Source organism: Malania oleifera, chromosome 6 (assembly GCF_029873635.1).
Source record: "Malania oleifera isolate guangnan ecotype guangnan chromosome 6, ASM2987363v1, whole genome shotgun sequence".
Classification (NCBI taxonomy): domain Eukaryota; kingdom Viridiplantae; phylum Streptophyta; class Magnoliopsida; order Santalales; family Ximeniaceae; genus Malania; species Malania oleifera.
The window spans coordinates 34,394,537-34,416,767 of NC_080422.1; the positions used below are offsets into that span (position 1 = coordinate 34,394,537).

The window sequence follows — 22,231 nt, forward strand, 5'->3', positions numbered from 1 at the left end:
AAAGAGGTGATATTGCTTTTAATTACTTTCTAGCTCATGGACTGTATAATAACTTAGAGATTATCATGGACATCTACTTGTGTAGAAAAACTTTCCTTTAGAATCAAAATTACCAAACTTGAATATTTGATCCAGTCATTATATAGTAAAATCTAAGTGCCCTTTCCCCATTTTCAGTTTTCATTTAAACCATAATAAGGCTGTTTTAGTAATTAACTTAGGTTTTTGAAAAATTGCAAGTGAGTGTCGTATAAGGTCTTTGCCTAAACGATCACTATCCAGATGGGTACCCTAATTCACTCAATCTCGCTGCCCTATTTTGAATGTTCATGCATTAGCAATTAGACAATATTTCATTTGCATTTCTAAAATATAATAAAAAAAATGATAAATACCACTAATTAAAAAAGAAAGAAAAATGAAAAGAAAACAAAAATAAAAACAAAGAAGAACTCTCGCCCACCCTTGAAGCTCCATGGGCCAGCCTTCCAACTACCTGCATCTACAAAATTAGATCCCAGGTTAATAGGAGCCCAACTAGGTTTGTTTTAGAACTCAAAGCTCATTCTCTTAAAGCCTCAATCCCTCTTAGGCCTACCCGCACAAGTCCTTTTTCCCTCTGCTCCATTGCCTTGCCAGTTGCCTCCTCCTTTAGCCCTGCTCCACTACCTTATCCCCCCCACCCCAGACTTTACTCCACTTCCTTGCCCCCTTTGCAGGGAGTCTCGTACTGTACTACCATGCATGTTACCCTGCTAACCCAATCAAATCCTAACCCAGTCAGGATCTCGTCCCCCTATAGCCTATAAATAGAGAGGTGGAAGAAAAGGAAGTGGAGAAGGGAGCATCTTGAGGGGAATTACTCGAGTAGCAAAGAAATAGAGAGAAATAAAGAGAGATAATAAAAAAGGTAGAAGAAGATGCAATGGCTTCCAAGGTAGAGAGAGTCTCAAAGCTGCTGGATAAGGAAGAAGAAGAAGTCAAAAAAGAAGAAACATAAGAAAGGAGTACTGCAGAGGGCATAGAGACAATTCAAAGGCTCGCGGGGAGGTCAAGTAGAGGCAGGAGAAAAAAGAAAAAAAAAGAGGAGTTAGAGACCTAAAAGGTGAGTGCCCTACCCCTCTGAGTTTGTCTTATTTTTATGAGTGTATAAATTGCTCCAGATTTTATATATGTGAATTGTAATCTGCCCAGAACTTATTCAATCCTCAATAACCCATAATTTCAACCCAAACTTCCCTGAATTCAAACCCCAAATCCCAGATTAGAGCCTAAGTTCGAAGCAAAAACATTAAAAAAAAAAAAATCTAAAACCCCCTTAGAAGATTTTCAATTCCCTCAGATTGAATCTCAAAATCAAACCAAAAAAAAAAAAACCACCCCAAAAAAACCCAAGCAAACCCGAGAAAGTCACTTAAAAAATCAGGTGAACTTGACCCAAATACCCCTAATTTGACCCCCCAAATATCTGACTCAAACAACCCATGACCTAGGTTAATGGGACCTAGATACTTGAGTCAACCCAAGCATTGAACAGAGCCAACCTAGACTCGGGTCAACCTACCCTGTTTCACCTACTTATTAAGCCTAGACCACAATGCCCATTTAAAGCAAACCAGTCTAACCTAACAAACCTAAGGTTCAAACCACCCTATACTAACCCAACCTAAATGTGTCATAGGCCTAACTCAATCACTCAACCCAAAGCCCACCTAGACTAAATCCAAGCCTAAGCCCAAAACTCAAACCAGCCTAAACCCAAGCCTAACTAATCCCAAGACTACAGGCCGACAACCCAGTCTAGGCCCAAACCCAAACTACCCCAAATTAAATCCAACCTAAACAAACATAAAGCCCCTAAGGCCCAATTTGGCCTGACCCAGTCTAGGCCCACAACCTAGCCTAACATATTCTAAACTAAGCCCAAAACCAATCCTAACCTAGCATAGACCCAAACCCAGGCCTCCTCAACTAAAACTAGCCCAACCAAAATCCAAGGCCCAACGAAACCTAACCCCAACCTAACCAACCCCAAACCCTAACCTAACATTAACCTAACCAAACCCAAAATCTAACCTAGCCTGAGTCAACCCAACCTAACCTGGTCTGAACCCTAGTTAACCCAAAATCCCTTAACACCTTGTTTGGCTTGCGGGAAAGTGCAAAAAAACACAAGAAAACAAAAAGAAAAACCAAAAAAAGCTAAGAAAGAAGAGGAAAAGGGAAAAGGGGTTTACCTTCGTGAAGTTTGAATATAAGGGAATAGATAGAGAGCTTGAAGGTCTTTGCCATTGCGTGTGAATATTCCATTTGCAAAAGAAATACAAGGGAAAGGGGGTTACAAAAGTGATTCAAAAGAAAAAAAAAAAAGATTGAGAGAGAAGAAAGGAAGTCATAGAGAGAAAGTGAGGTACTAAGAGAGCAAGATTAGGGAGAGATAGGGCTTACCCACACTCCTCCGTAGGTGGTGGAGGCCACCGAGATGGCAACGACCATCGGGGTCGCGGCGGCCAGCATAGGGGTGATAGACTAAAAAGGAGAAAACAACGAGGAGAGAAGGAAAGAAATAAAGAGAGAGTAGAAGGGGAGAAAGAAATGAGAAATCTAGAGAAAGCAAAGAGGAAGTTTTGAGAGTATCCCACATAGGAAATAGTTAGGAGATCTTGAGGGCTTATAAGTGTGGGCACTCCACACCCTAACTAGGTACCTTTTGGGGGAGAGGGTGATGGCCCTATGATAAAGTGGTATCAGAGCCAACCTGACTCGATTAGACTGATGCCAAGTGCCTAAGGGGGTAGGCAGGGTGGCTATCTACGATGAGGGTGTTGCCAAATTGGATTGGGGAGAATGTCGTGCTAAGCACCCAGGAGTGTAGGCAGGGTAACACACTTAGTGTTGACTTTTTGACTCTAATCCCTGTTTTGATGATGACAAAACACATGTTTCTTATGTGTGTATTTAGCATGTGAACAGGTCCATTTATTTAACACACACATAAAGAAACGGCGATGGAAGCTTGTAGGACTTAGTTCATTTTCACCCTGTTCGACCGAACCGCGCTAATTTGGAAAAATCGTCCTTCCTAGTGGACCGACCCTAAAGTTCAAAATTGGCTCAGTCGATCAAGCCATATGAATTTCGGTCGACTGAAAGTTTTCTAGTCGACCGGTGCTTTCGGGTTGATCCGAACTTTTACCGCGGTTAAACTTTTTAAAACGAGGTTAATTTTAATTAAACGTCATTAATCATTTTCTAAAATGACCTTCGTGTCCCCAATGGTCATATTTCTCACAAACTCTGTAAATACCCCTTCATTACTCCAGATTAGCAACTTTGATTAACTCTAAATTTCTCTCTAATCCTCTGTTAATCAAAGTTCCCCCAAATTGTTTCTATTGTTTTTAAATCATTATTTTGGGGTAAAAGTTTTCAAACTAAAATTTCCAACTCTCTTTCCATCTACTTATTTCAAAATCATTTTGGAAGAGAGCATATTCATTTTGGGCATTTATTTTTATATATACATGTTTGCACTCTCACATATTATTCGTCTTTGAAAATCACATTCTTGAAAGTATAGCTTTGGTTCTCTCCCAGATTATTTCCTTGATAAATATTCTTTGGGAGAAAATCATTCATTGCACAAATACTTCCTTGCACATAAACCCTAGATTCTCTAAACACTCTTAGTTGCAAAAATCTTTGTTGGAGAACATATTTCTCATATATATATATATATATATATATATATATATATATATATATATTCATACATATTATTTGTGCAAAAATAATTAAAAGAGAAAAACCCTAGGTTCTCCTATTTTATTATTGAAATATCTTTTTGGAGAAAACTTTTTTTTGGGTTTAAATTGAGTTAAGCACCCTTACTCCCCTGAGCATTATTTCATATCATTGGAGTGTATGTTTTTATTGAGCTTATTGTGTACATCTCAGCTTGTATTTTTAGAAGCACTTTCATGTACAAAAATGTTTTTAATGTAACAGTTGGATTTAGCTCTTTAATTGAACTGGGGAGTCTCAGCCATGTAAGTGAGACCGGTTCAGTTTAGCCTGGGATTGAATTGGGGAGTTTCAGCCCCACAAGTGAGATTAGTTTGGCTAAGCCTAATAATTGAGCTGGGGTTTTCCTTACCCCGTAAGGAGAGGATGTAAAAGGCTTTTGCTCCGCCCGATTAAGTGAGCAAGTTTAGTGGAATCCTTGGGGGGTAAGCCCAAGGCGGGGAAGTAGGCTGGTTTGGCCGAACCTCGATAACAGATCTGCTGTCACTCTCTCTATCTCATTTAAATTCCTGTACTTAAATCTCAGCATGTGTATATCTGTTCATATTTTGTTATAATCATCTTGCATGTACACAGAACTTATTTAAATAAGAAATGTAGCACACGTGTATGTATGCACACACTGATCACTTAATTGTTGTACATACACGTTTTTCAATATTGAATGGGATATGAACTGTGGTGAATCGGAGTAAGTGTTTAAATTAGTGAAAAATATTTTAAAACCTAATTCACCCCCCTTCTAGGGATCAGACCAATTCCAACACTTGGCACCCAGAAGGGGTAGGCAAGGTTTCTCGCCAAGTGCCCAAGGGCAGGTAAGGTGCTTCAATCCCACATTGGAAATGATTGGGAGATCGTGAGGGATTATAAGCGTGGGTGATGCACACCCTAACAAGGTACCTTTTTGGGGAGAGGGTAATGTGTTGTTTATGGTATGGCTCTTATACTTGGGTTTTATAAACAAAGGGAAGGAAAAATATATGGATGCTTCTTGGTGTGGTGTAGCAGCAGGGACTCGTCGACGAGTGCCCTGTGCTCATCGGCGAGTAGATACCGAGAGACATAAATTCTCAAAGTTGAAGACTCGTCAACGAGAGGATAGACTAGTTGATGAGTGTCCTTCTTGGCTTCATCGACGAATCTCTTGTTCTTGTCAACGAGCGTTTTTGGGTTGCGAACAGTTTTTTTGAATTTTGAATTAGAATGTTGGGGCGGTACGGTGATTGGAGGGAAACCTCCAAGATACTGTTATATATATGCCATTCTAGGCGTGTATTGACAGAAAGAGAGATCATTGTGAAGTGTATTGTGTACTTTGACATTTCCTTAGTGAAATTGCTTGTGCTATTGCTTCCATGGATGTAGGCTTTTCCGAACCACATAAATCTTGTTGTTGTTGTTATTTTTTGTTTATTGGTTGTGATTGATTTTCTTATTGAATTTTTATTCCATTGTTCATCCTTTATCCGATAATTATTCACAACAAATTGGTATCAGAGCGATCGTTGTTGTCATGGCATTGGGATCGTCTTTTGCAAGATATTGTCAAATTTGATGGAACCAGGAATTTTGGTTTTTGGAAGAGGAGAGTGAAGGACATTCTTGCGCAACAAGGAATGACTAAGGCTCTACTTGGCAATTAACTGGAAGGTATGGATGAGGCAACATGGTAGATTTGAAAGCAAAGGTTGCTTCTACAATACGCTTGTGTTTGGCCGACAAAGTACTCTATCGAGTGATGGAGGAGGATTCTCCAGTGGCTATATGGAAAAAGTTAGAAAGCCGATACATGTCCAAATCTCTTAATAATAAACTTTTTCTTAAGCAACGTTTGTATTGACTTAATATGGTTGAAGGATCAAACTTAGATCAACATATTGATGCCTTTAACAAATCATTAGTGATTTGATGAGAGTTGATGTTTAGTTTGATGAAGATGACAACGCTTTGATGTTGTTAAACTATTTTCCCTCGACTCATACCTACGAAAATCTTGTGACCACTCCTACGTGGGGAAAAGAAACTCTTGATCTTGAAGAGGTAACAAGTGATTTGTTAAATTTTCATCAAAGATTGAAAATATGTGATGAAGGAGAAGGACTTGTGGTAAAAAGTAATAATGAGTGAGGCAAAGGAAAATCCAAACATGGATCAAGTTAGAAATCCCGCAATCAATTCAAGAAGAAGAAAGAAATCCGGTATTACAAATGTGGTAAAAAGGGGCATGTGAAACCGGAGTGTCTGAATTGGAAGAAGGGAAATTCTAAGAAACATGAGGGTACTTCAAAATCTACGAATGTTGTTCAAAAAGGAGATTCAGTGTGTAGTGATGGTGATGTTCTATCAGTTTTAACAGGGTCAGATAATCTAACGAACGATACTTGACTTGGCATATTCTTATCACATGACTCCGAATATAAGTGGTTCAACACTTACAGGTTAGTGAATTCTGGATTAGTTCTTATGGGTGATGATGCTTCTTGTAAGATCATTGGCATAGGAAATGTAAAGATAAAAATATTTGATGGTGCTGTGAGAATGTTGTGTAAAGTAAAATATATACCGAAGTTGAGGAAGAGTTTGATATCTCTTGGAACTTTGGATTGTAATGGTTTCAATTACAAGTTTGAAGGTGGAGTTATGAAAGTATGGAAGGGTAATATGACTATAATGAAAGGGTAGAAATTGGATGAGAATATCTACACAGTGCAGGGAACTACCATTGTAGGTGGAGCTGCAGCCGTAGATGCTGAATCAGATGAGACCATCTTGTGGCATATGCGCCTTGGGTATATGGGGGAACACAGTATGAAGGAACTAAAAAAGAGGAAACTCTCAAAGGGCTTGGAATAATGTCAGTTAGAATTTTGTAGGATTTGTGTTCTTGGAAAACAAAATAGGGCAAAGTTCATATAAGCTATACATAAGACAAAGGGTATTCTTGACTATGTACATTCAGATGTTTGAGGCCCAGCTAGAGTTGCATCAAAGGGTGGACGTGTATTATATGAGTTTTATTGATGATTACTTAAGAAAGGCCTGCGTTTACTTCTTGCATCACAAATCGGATACATTTGCTAGGTTTAAGATTTGGAAAGCTGAAGTGGAGAACTAGACGTGGAGGAGAATCAAATGCTTGAGGTCAGACAATGTGACCGAGTACGTTGATTCTCGATTTATGGAGTTTTATGTGGAGCAGGGCATCAAGAGACACTTTAAAATTCATCGGACACCTCAAAAAAATGATGTGGAAGAATGGATGAACCAGACTCTTTCTAAAAGGGTTCGATGTCTCAAACTTAATGCAGGGCTACCAAAGAACTTTTGGGTCGAGGCAGTTAGTATGACTTGTTTTCTAATAAACTGATCACCAAGGGAATCCCTATAGGGTAGAGTGGTAGAAGAAATTTGGATGAGAAATGCAATAGACTACTCTAGATTGAAGGTATTCAGATGTCCAGCCTATGTTAACGTATCTAGTGAAGGGCGGTCTAAGCATGACCCAAAGTCTCGTCGTTGCATATTTTTGGGATATCCAAATGGTGTAGAGGGATACAAGATGTGGGACTCGGTGACAAACAAGGTGGTGATCAGTACGGATGTAGTCTTTGATGAGAAGGTTATGGTGAAGTGTACTCAAGAGTGTGATGAACTAAAACAGGAGCTAGAAAGCTGGGGCAGTGATGAACATGTTGTGCAGGTGGAGTTGGAAGCTCAGTTTGTAGAGAGCTCTAGTTTAGGAAATCAGCAAGTCGACTGACTTATTCTAACTTTGAAAATCTCAGTGTTTTAAATGGATCCAAACGACTGACTCCTACTTCCCAGTCGACTGACTCTTCGAGATTTTAAATTCTAAACATAACGGGAAGTTTCCAAATTTGATTTTTTGAATTCTAAACTGTTGGCCTAATAAGGCTTACAATTCTTATTTTGATGATAACAAATCAAATGATATATTTAATATGTTTCAAGTAAAAGTGTTCAGGAAAATAACAGAGCTCAAGTGTTTAAGAAAGTTCATGGATTACAAAAAGCATGAAGAATGAAGTCATATTGTGAAAAGCTCAAAGGAAAGAATGCAACTACAAAGATGGTGGAAGAACAAGTTTTGAAGACTAGATTATACTTTTAAGGATATTCTCAAATGTAAGTACTTCAAAGTAAATCTTAAGTATAAAGAAATTTGAAGCTCATAAAAATTCAAAAATATGTTTTTATATATATATATACTCAAAAGAATATTTCTTAAATCCATAAAAAGAAAGGGTTTAAGAAAAGAAATTTTTTTTGAAATAATGAAGTTTTTAAACATATTTATTTCAAAATATTTGGAAAATAAAAAATATTTTTTTAAAACATATATACTCTAAAAGGTATTTTTTTTATAAATAAAAAGGGCTTAAAAAGAGAAGATTTTTTAAACCATGCTTTTAAACATATTTATTTCAAAATATTTGGAAATGAATTTTAGAAATCCTTGGGAGTAATGGATGATTTCAAAAAAACTCTATAAATAGTTGTAATCTCAAACATTTTAAATTAGAGAAAAGAAAGTACAAAGAAAGAGAGAAAGAACTTTGATGAAATATTCAAAAGAATTTTGAAATTGAGAAATCCTCTAAAGTTTCCAGATCAAGTGCTTTTCAACAACTTTTCTGATCCAGAGATATTCAAAGCTTTTAGATCAAAGTAAGTTTTTTTTTTTAAAGGTTTTAGATCAACTAATCTTCAAGTATTCAAAATTTTATTTTCAAAGGATCTGAAATTCTTTTAAGATAAACTCTCTGATCTGAAATCGATTTACATTCTGAAATTAAGTTTTCCAACGATCAAAATTTTTATCTTCTTTGGAAAATTATTTGATAATCCATACCAAGTAATTGAGCTTGAAATTTCTTATATTTAAATTACTTTGAGGTATAAAGTGAGCTGATTGGTGTATTAATTCACTCTACTGTGAGAGTTTTCTTTTGTACACATATTCTTCGTTATCTTTCTTAAACGATTCTGAGTTGTTGAATCGTTGAACCAAATAAGGGGTTGTTATTTGGAGAGGCGGGCTCTAGCCTAATTGAAGGAGTGCATTGTAAGTTGGTATTGTTCCACCAGGTAAAGGAACTGAGATAGTGAAATCCTTTGGTGTTTTTGCCAAAGGCGAGGATGTAGGCTGTGTTGAAGCCGAACCTCGTAAAAACTCTTGTCTACTTCTCCCTACTTTAATTTACGTACTTTATTCACTTTTGTTATAAAATTTATGAGTGCAGGTTGCAGGATTTAAATTAAGTTCTTGATCAATAGAAAGTACGTTTTGATTAATCTTTTGCGGAAACCCAAAAGGGGAGTACGTTGATTAATTTGCGGAAATCTTTAATCAAGTAAAGTGAATAATAAAAGGTTACAGGGAAAGTGATGGAAGCCTAAGTGTTATTGATTGATTGATTACGTTGATTGAATTATTATTTTAAATTCCGGTTTTCTTAAGTGTTGTTATATATATTGTATTTTGCTGGGTTATTAAAATTAGAAAACTTAAAAATCAAATAAAATTAAAAGATTTCCAATTCACCCCCCCTCTTAGGAAGCTATTCTTCATTTCATAAACGTTATGAAAACTTGGGAAAAACTCCAAGTCACTTGGGGAGCACGAAATACTCTTTATTAAACATCTATAAATACCCCCCAAGGCTAAGGACTTAAACACCCCAAGCAATTTCAACAATCAAGCTTTCTTGCTCTCAAAACTCTCAATACTCTCAAAAGCTCTCTTGTGCAATTACTTTCTGAATTTCTCTACTGAGGTTTGCTAGGAATCTCCTACAAAATTCTGAGCCTACTTTGAATTCTTTCAATCTAGAAAGAAAGCTCATGGTGATATACTTCTAAAGGCTTCAAATTCTTTCAATTGTTATTTTGAATTGAAGTATATTTTAGTGCTTAATTGTTGTACTAATTAGCTCTTCTTGAGAGTGTCTTTGTACACCAAAACTTGTTCTTTTTTTGTCGATGGTTCAGGTTCTTGAATCATTGTTGGACCAAGCTTGGGGTATCATTTGGAGAGGCAAACTTTAGCCTATTGAAGGACAGATTGTAAGCTTGGGGTATCATTTGGAGACGCAAAGGAGTGATTATAGTGGAATCCTTGGGTGGTTTAGCCTAAGGTGAGGACATAGGTGGGTATAGTTGAACCTTGGAAAAACTCTCGTCTCACTCTCATCCTTACTCTCTTTTAATTTTTCGTTTATATAAACTGCATGGTTGGATTTTAATTTTTTATTCTTAATAATTACGTGGATTGGAAATTAAATAAACAAAGGATTAATTTGATTTTGAGATTGCAGAAACCGAAAGGGAGTACATTGGTTGATCAATACAAATTGTGGAAACCATAAGGGAGTACGTTGATTGGTTAACACCAAAGACTTATTAACTAAAAGTTTATTTAAAGTTTGAGTTTTTGGAAGAGTGTTGAAAGTTTGAATTGTGTTTCATATTGAGAAAACAGGTACACAAATACAGGGCTTCTTATCAACAAACATATATGTAGACACCCTAATTTTAACCAGGCAGTTCTGGGAAGACCTGGTATGATAAAAGTTGACTTCATATCTCAGGAATAGAAGGATTTGATTAAGGCCCAGTTTACTTCAAAATTGAGTCCCGTTTTATTTCAAATTTGAGTCAAGGTTATTTTTAAATGAGTCATTTTAAAAATTGATTTCTTTTTTTTTTTTTAAATGAGTCCTAGTATTTTCAAATTGAGTCCGAGATATTTTAATTGAGTTCTATTATTTTAAAAGAATCCCGATTTTTTTTTAAATTAAGTCTGAGTGTTTTAGTTGAGTTGGGTTATTTTAAAATGAGTCCCAGTTCTTAAATCAGGTCTCGGGTGTTTTAAAGTCAAATCCCTTTTTATTTAAAATTAAATTCCACTTAGTTTTAAATTAAATCCTAGTTTATCTTTAAATTGAGTCTTTTATTTATTTATTTATTTATTTTCAAGTCCTTTAAATCAAGTATCTTTTATTTTTGAGTTAATTGAGTTTCGGGTCCTCTATGTTTCCAGGAATTAAAGGTCATCTTTTTGGGAAAGAATAAAATTGGGCAAAAATTCAATGTTCAATATGGGTTGGCGGATTGCATGGCCCATACGGCCATCAGAAAAGGCACTAGGTTTTTTTTAGGGTCTCAAGGCAGCCTTATAAATAGGCTGCTATAGTAGGTACAAAAGGCAGGCAACTGGGGGCATGAAAACTCACACACTTAGCTCTCTCTCTCTCTCTCTCTCTCTCTCTCTCTCTCTCTCTCTCTCTCTCTCTCTCTCACAGATCCACAGCAATTGGGCACATTCATAACCCTAGCCTCTCCATCTCACTCACGCTCTCTTCTCTCTCTTTTGTTTGTCTACCTCATCTCCACAACCTCCATCTCAACCCCTTCTCTCCTTCTCCAGCAACCAGCGGCAGCACCTCACGGCCTCACCGTTCCAACCCCCCTTGCACACAACTCGGGCACCTTCTTTAGCCACACCCGAACAACCAACACCATAGTTGGAGCTCAAAGCCGAGCCCTCCCCCAAGTTCCTTATCTAGCTCCTCTTCTTCATCCCTATCATATACGTGTCTACACAAGTAAAAACAACCGCTGAGCAGAATAACCCATGCGGCAGGGGGGACTCACGCAAATCTCTCTGTTAGCTTTACTGTAATCTCAATAGGGGGTGAATTGGTATTTTCAAATTTTATCCCCTAACAACAGTATTACACAAGGCTAGGGTCAATATAGTGCAAATATGTAAATCAATATAAATATATAGCGGAAATTAAACTGCACAAATAATTTAGCTAAGCATGCACAACAAAGCAGTAAATAGAGATGACACCTAAAAATGTTATTGAGGTTCAAAAAAATTCCTACATCCCTGCCTTGGCTAGCAAGCATAAGATTACCACTATAAGCTCACTTAATGGGTGGAGCGACACCTAAACAACAAGGTCAATTAGCATAGGGCTAACCTCAACCTTTAGAACCAGTCCTTATCGGACTGGATTACTGCCCCCTCAGGTCACGCTTGGAATACAACATATTTCTCAAACAAATTTGCATACAATAAATATGCTTCTTAACTAAGAAAATTATGTACCAATCTAATCAATACACCACCAAATGATATGATAAGATAAGCTCAATGTGGTGTTAGTATCTACTCTCAAAGTTTTATGTAAATAATGCAATTAGTATGTGAGAGTGTAAGTGATAGGATCTTTGTGTCCAGATAATATTCTCAATCACAATGCACCAGCAAAGATCACAATTATACTTCAAATATCTCAACAAAAATTTTTCTGAAAATAAACATAAGAGATACTTAACAATGGTTTGTAAAAAATTATTTAATCTTTGTATCAAGAAGATAATCTCACTCACAAGATATAGCAACAAAGATTTTTATCACTCAAGCAAATATCTTAAAATAAATTTCTCAAAGATAAGAACAATAGATATTTATTAAAATGATTTGTAAAATATTTCAGCAACCAAAATCCAATGTGAACTCCTTGAGTATTGCAATGATAATGCAAAACTCAAAGGCTCAATGAAGTATTACTAAGGAAGACTTATTAACAAAGTCTCCTAAGGAAACTTGAAGCTTTGCTCTCTAATAAAATAATCTCAATCAATCAAGAACAAGAGAGAGCTTAAGCCTATGGGAAGAACACTCAAGCACACTTACAAAGAGATTTAAGATATAAAATTGAGAAAGAATGAGTGTAGAAAAGCTTAAAAATGGAAGTAGGATTTTTTGAATTTCTGAGGATTTTTGCTAATTAAGTTTTCTAATCATGGAAAATGAGGGGATATTTATAGATATCCCTCAAATTTTGACCGTTGGGGACCTATTGGGTATTTTGAAAAATATTTAATGATATTTAAAGTAAATTAATCCTAATTTACTATGGTAAAAATTTCGCCAACCTGAGAGGTCCAGTCGACTAGATTCAAGGTTCGGTTAACCGAGTGTCTGGGTTTGGTGAACTAGGAGAAATTTGAACTAGAAGGATGGTAGACCGTATTTAAGGATTTCAAAGTCGATTTTCCAAATTTGTGCAGTTCGGTCGACTAGGTATTTTTGAACTAGCAGGTTCGATTGACTAGATGGTTGGCATTTTCCATATGGGGGTTTGGACGACTAGGGCGTTGCCCATATAATCTTGGTTGGTCAACCGAGTGGTCAACTTGTTGACCCAGGGAGGTTCGGTCGATTAGGGCTTACCTATATACTTCTAATAGGTCAACTGAGAGGTCAACCTGTTGACCCAATTGGGGTTCGGTCGACCGAGGATCTCAGTTTAACTAAGATCGGTCAACCGAACATGCCAATTTTGGCATTTTCAGTCTTTTTCTCTTTGAAATACTGCTCCTATTCATATGATGATTAACTTAGATTTGATAGGACATTCATTTATACATGCATGAAGGAACCTAAGGTCTGTCTAGGTCTTCTTAAGCTTATCTATCCTACCATGCAGGTAAAACATTGATTATTACAAATCATTTTCCCTAATTACTATTATAGACCCAAATTGAACAATAACGAATTACAACATAAATGATCTTCAAGGTCTTCATGTTCTACTTCATGTGCCATCAAAGTGTCTGCGAATATAAACCTGCACAAAAACTAGATAGCTATCAAATATTTGTGTATTTGTTATTATCAAAACCAGGTGTGACCTATGAGGTCAACATTCTCCCCCTTTTTGATGATGACAAATACACCATGCAAAAAGTAGGTATAGCCTTAAAAGGCCCCCCCTGACAATATGCATAATGTAAAAAAAATATTTCAATGCAGATAATTTGTCATGTACCAAGTACTACTACTACCCAATTTTTTCTTGTCATCTCTATCTCCCCCTTTTGGCAATAGAAAAAAAGGCTAAAAACATAAATAGCCGAAGACATTGGGTATTATGCATTAATACACAAGATAATTTTGGAAATTTTTTTAAAAATTTCGATAGCATGCCTTTTGAAAGTAGGACATTTTTCCAAAAACACCAGTATAAAGATGACTTGTTTTGAGTTTTAATATTAACAGTTTATCCACAACTACTTAACTCAAATAGTTCCAGTATGATCATGATGTAAAACATAAACACAATCATCATCATGTGGTAGATATGAGAATTATGCATTGTAATACAAATAAATTCATAAAGTCTAAACCAATGAAAGATACCAATAGTTATATCAATTGTTAGACATAGGATTTGTTAGAAAGCTCCCCCTAAGTTGATGCACTCTATTAAATATCTAGGAAGCATCTCTAGTATGCATGAGACCTAGTTCACATCTAATTTGTATGAACCTATCTTCTAGAAGTGGTTTAGTGAAGATGTTAGTCCATTGTTCATTTATGCACACAAACTCAAATGTCACGTCACCTTTATACACATGATCATGAAGGAAATGATGTCTAATCTCAATGTGTTTAGTTCGTGAATGTGAGATAGGGTTCTTAGAGATATTTATTGCACTAGTATTATCACATTTAATCAGTACTGTATTGTAGTGCAACCCAAAATCCATAAGTTGTTGTTTCATATAAAGAGTTTGAGCACAATAACTTTTAGCCGCAATATATTTTGCTTCAGCTGTGGATAAGGCGAATGAGTTTTGTTCTTAGAGGACCAAGAACCAGAGATTGTCCTAAATAGCGACAAGTGCTGCTAGTACTCTTCCTATCAACCTTACCACCGGTAAAGTTAGCATCAGTATAACTAACATTCTCAAAAGTCGTATGCTTAGGATACCATAATCCTAACTTTAAGGTTCCAACTAGATACCTAAGGATTCGTTTAATTGCTAATAGATGAGATTCCTCAGGAGCGGCTTGAAACCTAGCACACATGCACACACTAAACATAATATTAGGCCTACTAGCTGTAAGATATAGAAGACTCCCAATCATGTCACGATACAATTTCACATCAACAGGGATTCCTTACTCATCTTTATCAAGTTTGATGGAAGAACTCATAGGAGTACCAAGAATTTTACTATCTTCCATATTAAATTTCTTTAGCAAGTCCTTGACAAATTTAGATTGGCATATGAAAGTTCCATATTTAGCTTGTTTAATTTGCAGCCCTAAAAAGAAACTAAGTTCACCCATCATGCTCATTTCAAATTCACTTTGCTTGCATTTGGCAAACTCATTACACAACTCATCATTAGTGGCTCCAAAAATGATATCATCAACATAAATTTGAACAATAAGCATACCATTATTTTTGGATTTGATGAAAAGTGTAGTGTCAATTTTGTCAGGGAAATTTGATGTCAAGTCAGATGAAGGAATTTTCCTTGGAAATGCTACAAATAGTAAGACTTATAGGATCTATAACAAAAGAACACTAACCATCACTGAATCAATTCATGTAAACTTTGATGAATCAAATACTTTTACAAAAGAAATAAAAAATGAAGAAGTTGATAATATTTCACAAAAAAGAGGATGATCTAAAAATCAAAGAAGAAAAATAAGAAAACAATGAAGAAACTGTTGGCCTTACAAAACTTAACATCCAGTTTTAATGCTAACAAACAAGTGAAACTTAACATATTAAGTTAAGTGATGATATTTCAGGACTCAACTATGAGAAAGTAAGGTTAAGTGTTCAGAAGGATTCATGAAAGCTTATATTTCAAATAAGGATGTTCATATGAAGCTTAAAGCATGGATTCAAAGATGATATCTATTAAAACTTGAAGATCATGAGAGTGTGGATGTTAACAAGAACGTGCTAAAAGCTAAAAGCTAAAAGTTTAAAGACAAGAGAGCCAAACAAAAGCAAAGCAAGAGAGCCAAAGAAAAGAAAAGCATGAAGACTTAAGCACCTAAAATATCTAAAGTCATAAGAAATCTTTATGTAAGTACTTCATATTTTAAATATCTTATGAAATACTTTATAGCTCATTAGGATGCAACAAAGACTTAGAGACTAGTTTTTAAAAACCTTGAAAAATGTTTTTGAAAAGTCACATTTAAGTTTTTCAAATAACAAAAGGTTTAAAATCATAAAAAATAGAAGTTTTGTAAAAAATTGACTGGTCAATCGACTGACCAGAATGCTCTAAAATTTCTCAGCTGATTGACAAATATAACAGTTGAATAACTGCCCAGCCGACTAATCATTTTGACCTATGATCAACCAACCGACTGACAAGAGGGTTTGTCTAGCCGACGGACACTTTTGAACTATGTTCAGTCAGTTGATTGACAATTTAATGGAATTAATTTCTAGCAGATAGAAAGATCTCAGCCGCATGTATAAAACACTTACCAAGTCGCCTGTCCGCCGACTGACCCTACGTGAATTTAAATTTTGAACTTTAATAGGAAAATTTTAAAACTTAGTTTTTCAAATCTAAACGTTATAAAAACTTGGTGGACACTCCAAGAACCTTGGGAAACAAGTAAACTCACCCTAAAAATTCTATAAATACTCATTTAACCCAAGAAATCAAATAACTAAGCAAAAATCAACAATCAAGCATCCTACTTTCAATCTCTCACAAAGCTCAGTCTTGCTCACACTCTTACTGGGAGAATTCTACTGAATTGCTACTGATTCATAAGCCCACGGTTCTAATCTATAATTGAGTTTTCTCAATTCCTAAAGAACCTCTGGTGATATCTTATCTTGAGCTTCAATTCTATTTCATCTTGATATTTAAATATTGAAGTACATAGTGTTTAAATTTGTACTAATCTGATCTTTGAGAGAGTGTTCTTAAATGTAACTTTTGTCGCAAATGACTTCACTTATTTGCAGCTCTATACTAAAGTGATCACATGATTCACGTTATTAGAACTCATCCCAAACCATAGCTTTTCCTTTTACAAGTATTGAATTGTGGTTTATATTCAAAGGGTATACATTTGAAGGATGTTACAAATTGGAGAGCTTAAGGGCTTGTACTACATGATACAGTATATTTGAGTTAGGATGGAATGTAACTGTATATTATACAAGGGAATATTGGGGTTTTCACATGAGGCTATACATATTAGTGTAGTTGAAGGTTGAAACCCTAAGGTAATTTTTTATTTGAGAGTGAAAATTACGTAGGGGCTCCATGGACGTAGGCGCATTGCCGAACCATGTAAATTCGTTTTCTTCTCCATTTTTTTTTTTGGTAATTTTCATGTTTTTTGTGCATGTGTACGCATAATATTAGGGTGTAATTTCACAATAATAATAATAAGCATTTCTCGTTAACTCATCTTGTTTGTGAGGACATATGGTGATGATTTGTTTCCCTATTTTTCTTAGCAAAAAAATATTTCATTCAAAATATAGTTGTAGTTAGGAGATAGATCATAAATAATTTGTGTTTCTTTTCGGTGCAATTGGTTCATGGGCAAGGTCAGTGTCCAATTAGCTTGAGTGAAAGTTTATAAACGGAGAGGGGAGGAGATGTAGGTTAATTAAGCTATTCTTATAGGGGAAAATCACCAATTTATTGGAAGAACTCCATGTTTATAAATAGAGTTACAAATGAGTCGAATTAAGTTGAAATTTACCATCTTCAAATAAATCAAATTTGAGTCGCATGCTTAACATCATTTAATCAAGTATCAACAAAGGTTGATTCAAGCCAAACCAAGCTTTAGTGTGTTGAAGTTTATTGATTAAATTTTTAGTAAAACTATAATGGTTGAATTAAGGTTAAAATGCGTTTGAACAAATCTATCATGAGATCTTTCTACTTAACTTTTTTGGTTAATTTTAATTTAAAGGATGGTTAATTTGATAAAGTTATTGAATAAATATGCATGAAGTTGTATGGTGATGTCACAATGTTTAGCATCCTTTTATCATATCGGTGATAGCAACTTCAATTCTGAGGAAATGAATTTATAATTCTTGTCTCTTAACTACTATTACTCGGAAAAAAAGACTTAATTTTTTTTTTCTCTTCCATAGGAAGGTATAGACTATGCAATGGAAGAAGAGAGTGGCACATTTCCCATCCTTTCTAAGGCTAGAACTAAAACCTATATAATGTGAAGACTTATGCTCATTTCGTTGAGGTTGATGTGCCCCTTCACTAGGACACTAAAATTTTTGTTCTTAAACTTCTCTAGTTGTTTTGTAGGTTCAATGTTCTTATAATTTAGGATCCGTTCGATTTTAGTTAGAAAAAGGAAAGGAGAAAACTCATTTTCTCTTATATTTTCCTTCTTTATTAAATATATCAAAAGTAAAAGTTTGTTTTAGTATGATTAATAATCGGAAAAAACTTTATACTAATGATGTGTAAAACCAAGATTTCATTAGTAGATTTAATTTATTTTTTATTTTTTTTCTTACTTAATAACCAAACATAAAAATATAGGTTTTTGGATATATATATATATATATATATATATATATATATATATATTCTTTTTCTAATATTTTAAGAGTTCCAAACGATGCCTTAAAGTGAAAAAATCCTTTTTTACACAATGGGAAAAAGCCAAAAAAACAAAAGACTGGGGATACAAGCAAGCAAAGCTGGAAAGAGAGTGATTAATTGATCAACCATTTATTTTATAATGCCCATACAAAAACAGGTTATTAAAATGTGCTGAACTCTGAGATCGCTGGTTAAGGAGAAGAGTAACTCTTCGTGCAGCTCCGAGCAAGCAAGCATTCTCACATCCCTAACTTTATCTTCTCATCTGTAAAACAGAAACGTAGAAATTAACTCTGAGAGAGAGAGAGAGAAAGAGAGAGAGAGAGAGAGAGGGAAACCTGCAGGGTCTAGTTTTGTGGTGAGTTTGCGAGTGTCCTCTCAATATTCTTGGAGGCAGTTCCATTGCATTTTGCCTTGCAACCGGCGAAACAGTCATGCAGTCTTGCGAAACAATTCTTCAAGCAGCTGTTGATGCAGTCTTGCACAGACTCTGCACAGGATTTTTCTACAAGCATCCCTTGCATGATGATCATCATCAACCCAATGATCACTATTGCACCACGCCCAACACTATTCCACCTTCCCTCCATCTTAAACGATAATTGAATCCTCCTAAACGGTGGACTAATGCTCTCTCTCTCTCTCTCTCTCTCTCTCTCTCTCTCTCTCTCTATATATATATATATATATATATATATATTTAATTCACAGATGAATTTGGAAACTTGATTTATTTCTACGTTTGTTGCTCTTCCGTTCCACTAAAGATTTTTAAGAGTATTGAATTCATATTATTATTTTGTCAGATTTCTTTAATACCCACTATTTAAAATCTTTTCATTAAAAGACAACTTGCAAGATATATTACAACCATTTTACGAAAGAAATTTAGAAAATTTGTAGGCTGAAATTCATATGTATATATATTTAATTCACAGATGAATTTGGAAACTTGCTTTATTTCTATGTTTATTGCTCTTCCGTTCCACTAAAGATTTTTAAAAGTATTAATTTCAAATTATTATTTTGTCAGATTTCTTTAATACCCACTATTTAAAATCTCTTCATTAAAAAACAACATGCAAGATATATTACAAACATTTTACGAAAGAAATTTAGAAAATTTGTAGGCTGAAATTCAGTTGCTCCATCTTTTCTCAATTAATGGTATAGAATATAGACATATACAATGAACAATTTATTATAATTAATTACTTTGATGTTTATATACAATGATCAAGTTATTATAACTAATTACTTTCCTTTTAATAGGAATTTTCTAGGTGCACGCCTTCATTGGTCATTAAAAATTTAGAATTTAGAATTTGAGAGATTGTTGAATTGAGATATGTTTGTATTTACTAGGTAGCATTGGGGAGCATGAATTTTGAGACTTGAATTTTGACAAAATATAATACAAAATTATATTGAGTTTTTTTTTTTTTTCCAATAATTCACACAAATCCAAATCCATATTCTAAAATTTATACTCCCAAAAAGAAGGTAAATTTAATTTCTTTTAAAATATAATCAAGAATATTTGATTATTTAAACTAACTTTGAAATATAATTACGAAAGTTTGATTATGTTAGATCATGTATTATTGAATTTAAAAAATAAAAGTTAAAAAATTGCTATTTTGGAACATTCTCATGTGTAATGGTCTTGCCTTAACTCAGGTGCAGGAATTATCCATTTTAGCCCATTGGTCTCTCACGATTTTGTTCTATAAAAGGCGCCTTATTTAGTTGAAGTTCGAATCATTCTTATAAGCTCAAGATTTTCATAGTATATATATATATATGATTGTGAGAGGCTCTCATGTTTGATTTCTAACTGCTTATATGTTATGCTACATGCTTACATGCTGATATCTTAATAGTACTAATGACATGAAAATGATTGATGATTTGTGACTCACTATATATTGAAAATCTGAGCATGAAGTTATTAAGCATGATTTAGAAGCATAAATTTTGATATGATATTGAGATATGAATATGAAATTAATCATTGACCATACATGCTAATAATGGATCATATGGATAAATTGAAAAATTTGCATCTAAATAATTTAGTATCCATGAGCAGTGCATAATGTGATATTAGCATTGGTATCTATAAAGTATATTGGTATCCATGAATATATCAATTGATATTTGATCATGACAAGCATAATTATATCCATGAGCACATGCATGATATGAATCAATGTTTGAAGCATGGGATGATAAATTTAAAAACATAATTGGTATTAAATCTGAATGTATTAAATTTAGGGGCAGTCATATGGCTCATTGCTTGTATTATGATTTTTCCCTAATTTTTCAATTGATATCATTAATGAATTTTTCAATTGATATCATGAAGTAATGAAATGTTCAATTAGTATTATTTTTTAATATTTTAATTGGTATCACAAACTCAAAAGTTCAATTGGTATCATAAATTAACGAAATTTTCAAAGCGGGATAATGTTGTTAGTAAAGATGTTATAACACATATATGAATATGAAATATACATGACTATTTGACTTAGAGACCAGTTTTTTTAAAAACCATAGAAAATGTTTTTGAAAAGTCACATTTAAGTTTTTCAAATAACAAAAGGTTTAAAATATTAAAAAAAAATAGAAGTTTTGAAAAAATTGACTGGTTAGCCGACTAAGTAAAATGTTTTGAATTTTCTCAGCCGACTGACAAAAATTTCCAAGTTAAATAACTGCCTAGTTGATTGACCATTTTGAACTAAGATTAGTCAGTCGACTGACAAGCCTAGCCGATTGACACTTTTTGAATTGTATTTAGTCAGCCAACTGACAAATTAATGGAATTAATTTCTGGAGACAGAAAGGTCTCAGTCACCTGTCCAGCCGATTGACACTATATAAAATGCTTACCTAGTCGTCTGTCCAGCTGACTGATCCTATATAAAATGCTTACCTAGTCGCCTGTCCTGCCGACTAATCTTACGGGAATTCAAATTTTGAACTTAATGGGAAAATTCTAAAAAATAGTTTTTCAAATATGAATGTTATAAAAACTTGGTGGACACTCCAAGTAACTTGGGAAACAAAAAAACTCATCCTAAAAAGTTTATAAATACTCCTGTAACCCAAGAAATCAAATCACCAAGCATACAATCAAAAAATCAAGCATCCTACTTTCAATCTCTCACAAAGCTCACTTTTGCTCACATTCTACTGGGAGAATTCTACTGAACTACTATTGATATTCATCTAGAAAAGGAATTGGTGATATCTTATCTTGAGCTTTAATTCTATTTCATCTTGATATTTAAATTCTTGAAGTACATAATGTTGACTTTTTGAGTACGATCTCTGTTTTGATGCTGACAAAACTCAAGTATCTCATGTGTGCATATAGTGTTTTTTGAATAGGTTCATAATTCAGCACACATATGAGGTAAAGGACATGGAATCTTGGAGGAACATAAAGATCATATTATCCAGCTTATTCCATGAAGATTGAAGAGCAAAAGCGAAGACAATCATTTTAATTTGTATTGCATTTAATTCTTATATCTTTTTTCTGTAATAACAGTATACATCTTGCATGATATGTTTTAAATGCTCAGATGGCCGTAGATTGACCATAGGAAACCAAATGACCATAGGGCACCCTTCGGTCAACCGACACTTAATTTTTGGGACAAATTAAAAGGCTCAAAGACCTTAGTCTGACCATAGGTCCCAATATATTGAACGAAAAAGCCCCCATATATCTTAGATGTAATATCCATATGAGTAGGGGTAACTTCAAAAGAAGGCTAAAAATTAAATGCACAAATTTCACGTGTTCGGTTGATCAAACCTGAACTCACTAAGAACCTTCGGTCGACCGAACCACCTAGGGTCAAAAGGTTGAGCACTTGGTCGACTGACCTCAAAATGAATGTCAATGCTCTGGTCGACCGAACTGGCACGTGAGAAT

At 34.5% G+C, this 22,231-nt stretch overlaps 1 long non-coding RNA gene across 1 annotated transcript; it reads left to right on the forward strand.

Moving 5' to 3' along the window:
* Nucleotides 1-535: 535 nt before the first annotated feature.
* Nucleotides 536-21,893, forward strand: LOC131157690 (uncharacterized). Its single transcript, XR_009137306.1, has 2 exons — nucleotides 536-1,105; nucleotides 21,679-21,893. It is a non-coding gene; the product is annotated as an uncharacterized LOC131157690 (long non-coding RNA).
* Nucleotides 21,894-22,231: the final 338 nt, after the last annotated feature.